Source organism: Podarcis raffonei, chromosome 12 (genome assembly GCF_027172205.1).
Source record: "Podarcis raffonei isolate rPodRaf1 chromosome 12, rPodRaf1.pri, whole genome shotgun sequence".
Taxonomy (NCBI): domain Eukaryota; kingdom Metazoa; phylum Chordata; class Lepidosauria; order Squamata; family Lacertidae; genus Podarcis; species Podarcis raffonei.
In genome coordinates, this window is record NC_070613.1 from 45,106,508 (window position 1) to 45,112,739 (window position 6,232).

Consider the following 6,232-nt stretch of genomic DNA (forward strand, 5'->3'; position numbering starts at 1 on the left):
TTTTTCCTGTGTGTACCAAGATCTTTCTTTGTGGCTTTCAGGCTTTCAATTTGGAGAACTTTTAACCCAAGATCCTCTCATGGACATGGCGTGAGGCCAGCGATTGTTTTCTAGTGCGTAGGTGTGGCCTGCCCTAGAGGCGAAACTTCCTTCTCTGGAAAACCTTTTGAAGTCTAGATAAGACTCTAGTTCAATACTGTAGCTACTAAGACTGTTGGACTTATTCTATAGTAACATCTGGTATTAACAATGGTGCAGATCAAAGTCCAGCATGCACACCAACTTTCTCCTAGCACTGCGGTCACAACCCAGACAGAAGTAAATTGTCTGGGTTCAGGGCTTGTTTATTGTTTTACAATGGAGTAGTCACACAGCTTGTTTACTGGGACTAACTAAACAGCAGTTGGGAAATCATTTTGATAGCTCAACCTCTTTTGTTTTGCAGATGCATTGAACCACAAAGTGTTATAGTCATACCTTTTGTTACTTCCAGCCAGGAACACAGTGGGGTCTGCCCCTCCATAATAACCTAGGCGCCTTCATCAGATGTTCAGCTTTAATTAAACAGACAGATGCAACCAATATTTCTACAGACATACATAATTTTATTTGTATGCCTCCTTTTTACCATTCTCAGGGAGGCTTACAACATGAAACAAATGCATAGCTGCAACATAACAAAAGCAGCCATAAACAATATTTAAAAAAATACATCACCCAGTATTTCTGCCCAATTGCTTTCCAGAAAGAAAACCTGCTTTTGCCATCTGGTGTTCTGACCAAACATAGGATGACCAGCAAGCCTGAGGCACTTCTATAACTTTTAGAGTAGTTAAATGAAACTATCTGCCAGCTGAGCCAAACTAAATGGTCATACTTCCACCATTCCGGCACTTCTGTTGACCTCCAGGCTTTGCCTCACTTGTACTGCCAGTTTTGTTGTTGTTGTTGTTGTTTAGTCGTGTCCGACTCTTCGTGACCCCATGGACCAGAGCACGCCAGGCACTCCTGTCTTCCACTGCCTCCCGCAGTTTGGTCAGACTCATGCTGGTAGCTTCGAGACCACTGTCCAACCATCTCGTCCTCTGTCGTCCCCTTCTCCTTGCGCCCTCCATCTTTCCCAACATCAGGGTCTTTTCCAGGGAGTTTTCTCTTCTCATGAGGTGGCCAAAGTATTGGAGCCTCAGGTTCAGGATCTGTCCTTCCAGTGAGCACTCAGGGCTGATTTCCTTCAGAATGGATAGGTTTGATTTTCTTGCAGTCCATGGGACTCTCAAGAGTCTCCTCCAGCACCAGTACTGCTAGTTAAAATGAGCCTAATAAAGCCGGTTGAAGAGGGTGTTTAACATGCTGTGCAGTTGCACTAAATAATAATAATAATAATAATTCAGTATTCTGTATTCCAGCATTCAGTGTATTGTAGTCCAAAGGCATCCAGTTGGTTAGAGCATGGTCCTGATAACGGCAAGGTTGCAGGTTCGAGCCCCATATGGGACAGCTATGTGTTCCTGCATTGCAGGGGGTTGGACTAGATGATCCTCAGGGTCCCTTCCAACTCTGCAACTCTTTGTTTCAACCATGAAAGAACAGGAAGTGGCCTTTCATGGTATTTGAGAATTGCCCTTCCTTACAGCCAGGCAACTTTTCTCAACCATGGTTCTGTGGTAAACTTTGAAGGGCAAGAGCTCAGCAGAACATGCCCCCTGGCCGTTCCGCCATAGTGTGTGTCCACCCCCACTCCTAAAAAGAGCAAGAGAGCTACGTTGCATCATTATAGAGAGAAAATCAGCCATATGTATGCAGCATTCTGCCCAATTTATTAGGATCAGCTGGCAGGCTGCGGAAAAACAAACCGAGATGGGGCAGTGGAATGGTTAGCATGTAGGGTTTTAGCTTGGGAGACTTGGGCTCACTTCCCTGAAATCTTCTGGCTGCAGGACTCCAACTTGGGAACCCATTAAGCTTTAGATACGTATCTGCAGGTGGCTGAAATACAGCTCCGAGCTTTAATTAGGTAAAAAGACAAGAATCCAACTTGCAAAGTAGCACTGAAGACTTTTGCCGCCCAAGGCAAAGGGCGAGAGAGCATCTTCCCTTCCCCATCCACTAACAGAAGCTGCCTAGACTGCTAGTTAATACATTGGCCCCGGTGATGATGGGATACTTTGGCAGCCATGTAATTGGTACATAAATGAAAAAGTGTCCCCCAGTGAAGCAGCAAGCTATGCAAGCACAGAGCGTTAGACTAATAGTTTGAAGTAGGAACCCATCAATGAAAAGTACTGCCTACCCGCCATGTCATTATTTTGCTCATTCTGTTTTCCTCTACCATCACAAAAAAACAGTAAAACTTGGAAGCCCCATTTCTACCTCATTCACTTGCCAGAGCAGATGAAAAAAAGGCCCAGATCTGTGGTTCCTTCACATTCCTCCTCCACTATATCACTGGTCAGCATTATCTCCCTGGTAAAATTGTGCATAGCAAGCAAATAATACTACATTTAGACACGAAACACTGTGCGGAAAAGAGAAACCTCCTTTATAATGTCCTCTACATTTGTGCTTTCAAACGAAAACTTAATATAAACCATATTTTCTTCTTGCAATCAATGCACGATTTGGAGTTGCACATCTGGAGGGGGCTGGATAAAACCAAGGTCAAATTTAGCAGAAGTTAATACGTAAGGGCAGCGCAAATCCATATATGCCCACTTTAAAGCTTAAGCAGAGGTCAAAGGAGCAAATACATTAGGATAATATTACGCAAGCTGAAATTATCAGAAATGCACATGGACAGGAAATCGGGAACCTGATCAATCACCTTGACATAAATTCAACTTGGTCCATTTCAGTGGAGCGTTATGCACCATCAGAAATACAATTTGTTGCATTTTCTACAATCTGAACACAGGCACAATTAGTTCTGTAGCTTTGATGTTTTTTGAAAATGTAGATAGTCACAGCAGTGATAATTATTAATGTGATAATTAACAATGTGATAATTATCGGGGGGGCGGAGAGAAAGTTTAACCTTTTCCTTGCCGGTTGTGTAGCCCTGATGGAAAACACAAGTTTGAAGCTATTTGCATTCAAAAGAAACTCCTAGTGGGTGCTAGCATGGGATTTCCTCCCGAAACCATAATGGACCTACCACAAGGAATGTCAACATGGTGCCTTGCAGAAGTTGTTGATCCCATCAGCTTCAGTAAGCATACCCAAGGATCAGGAATGAAGGCAGCTGTAGATCACCAAAACCATGTTGGCTATCCGTGACAGATTCAGGAGGACTGCAACAGAGAAGGAACAGGAGAGGAAAGGAAAGGATTAAACTCCCTTTCTCTGTGTCAAGGGCCAGGAGTCAACTTTGCTTGCTGAACAGCAGCCTGAAGGGGAAGAAGGCAGAGTGACTCCACCTGCAGCTGATCAGCCTTCAAGGACTCAGAGGAGAAGGCACTGATGAGAACCAACTGGCTTCAGCCTTCTTAAGCAGAGCTTCCAGCAGCAGTCAGACGCTGGCAACAATGCTTGGAGTTTCTGGCCTGATCTTGCTGCTTCCTGCTCGTCTTGACCCCAAGATCATCGGATTCCCTGACCCCTGGACCATTAGACCACATGGATTGCTGTTCACCCGTTCCTCGGACTGGACCTGACTTTGGATGCTGATTCTGTCTCCAGGCAAGAACACCTCAGAGACTCTTCTGGTTGGCTGGCCTCCAGCTCCTGAGCTCTGCAATCCTGGTATGTTTTGGCCCTTTCTTCAGCAGTTGCATTTTGAGATAAATGCATGCGCGCACACACACCTCCCCACATACTCACTTTCCGTTGTTGGTTTTATCTTCCGGGTGCAGAAGAGAAGCAGCCCCTAATTTTGAGGCACCACCCCCATTCCATCTTCAGTGGAAAACCCTTTTGACTTTTCCTTTCCCCAAGGCCACCTGCCTAATCTGCAATATTTCACTTTTGCATCTAAAACCCAACTTAATGCAAAACTTTGTATTGTTACGTTCTACAATGATAGGATTTTTGTTTTCCGAGGAGCTTTAGTTATTTTAACCAAGGCAGGTCAGACAGTTGGGATGGCAGTATAAAAACAAGTTAACTGTTGATATTTAAGCTTAAAGTTTTCAGTGAATCCTAACCGTATATGAGCAATCTCTCTCATACACTGGTGTAATCAGGTTACAAGGTAGAACTGGTGATCGTAATGCCATAGCAGCAATGGTTACAGTCCTTTATATACAGTGGTACCTCAGTTTTTGAACATAATCTGTTCTGGAAGACTGTTTGAGTTCCGAATCATTCAAAAACTCAATATGGAAGCCTCAAAACAGAAGCCACGTTTCATGTTAGACTTCCGAGGCGCGTTCGAAAACCGAAGCATTTACTTCTGGGTTTACAGCATTCGAAAACCGAGATGTTCATCAACAGAGACGTTTGAAAACCGAGATGCCACTGTATATACATGCAAATTTATGTATATCAGCCACTTGGATTCATTAAAACAATTGGGGGGGGGTCACATTGAAAAGAGGAAGTGGAGACCAGAGTAAAAAAGCCAATGACCTAGAGATATATGAAAAAATGGCATTTTTACCCTTCTCCGTGATTGTAGCTAGCACTGATAGAAGGCAAAACAGTGAATATTGAGGAGTGAGGTTTTTTTTGGGGGGGGTTCATTCATGCATTTTAAACAGCCTCAGGATTGGGAGGGGGGGAATCTTTAGCAGCAGCCAGAAGCATATCCATGCTTGCAGAATATAAGATATAGTAATATTAACTGTCAATTTATTGATTAAGCCCACAGACTTCACATTAAAATATTATACACTGTACAGAAACAGAATACAAATTCATCAAATATCTGTTAGCAGCCAGGAAAACATGACATTGATTTTCACTGGTGGCTTCATTACTCTCAACACGAATTTAGCTAGTTTGTGTCATAAACTTTATATTCAAAGGTGGTGAAAAATAACCTTCAGTTATAGTAGCCAGGATACTAAATTACTAATAGATTATTTGATTAAATTGTATTGTGTTTTGTAGAATGCAATTTTGTGTGTTTGTGTGTGAGGTCTGTTGACTGGATTAATGAACTGATTCATATCAACTATTTTGCCCCAATGTTCATCTGCACATAGAATTTTCAAGGGGACTGACAGAAATTACATGAATCTAGAGCTTTCATGGGAGTTTTTCCTGGAAAGCGCCCTTTACCAGAGGCCATTTTATGAAAAAGCATTTTAAAGCAGCATCTCTTCAGCTGGTGAAGCTGCGCTGAATATTTTATTCTAAGCCATTTCAGATGACTTGACCCAGGGGCAGGGAAGCAGAGAGAGAGAGAGAGAGAGAGAGAGAGAGAGACGCAAACTCTGTGTGCAGTTCTCACCCGTATGCAGAGAGTAGTTTTGGACTGCAGTCAAATCTGGATTGCAAGCCCAAAGGCGGAAAATTGCAGTATGGTTTGAGGCAGCTAACAGACTACTTAGCATCCTTCCAAGCTCTTTCCTAATAAAGTAAATTTGTTTCTGTTAACTCTGGACTGGCAGGTGGTTTCAAAAAGGTTGTGATCAAAGAAACTTTGATTAATCCATGATACCCGGCCCTTTTATTTTCAAATATAAGGACGGGTGTGTGTGTGGAAGAGATGGGACTTGCAGACATCTCAGGATGTCAAATTTGTTGCTCTTCTGACCATGTCTGTCTAAGTGCCCCCACAACCTGACCAAGTCAGATAAAGTCGAGTATTTTATATTGTCCATTAGCTCTGTTTTCTTCAGGCTTGTCTTATGAATGATTGAGTTTAAAAAGTTATATTTTAAATTCCTGCTATTCCATTTCTATAAAGAATTTTCATTTCCAACCTTAAATGATGAATAAATCTTATGTTTTTATTTCATTTTTTGAGGCATTCGTCCTAAACAAATGTGAAGTCCTATCGTCTGGAGCCTTGGGTGAATTGCTAGCAAATTCAATGCTGTCATACCCTGTTTCCAAGGAAGGTAGTATACGGAGTATAGTCATCCAATTAGCACCTCCCCCAAATTTTTGCATTTTCAAATATGGGCTTTGGAGCCTTTTTTTTAAGGGGAGCGAGAGTCCACAAACACACCCGTACAGATTTTCTCCTTCCAGTAGTCTCATCAAAACTTTTTTTTCAAGTTACAAAACACAATGACTAACACCCAAAGAACAAGACACTTCCTGTTCACATGAGTGGTAGATACAAGAG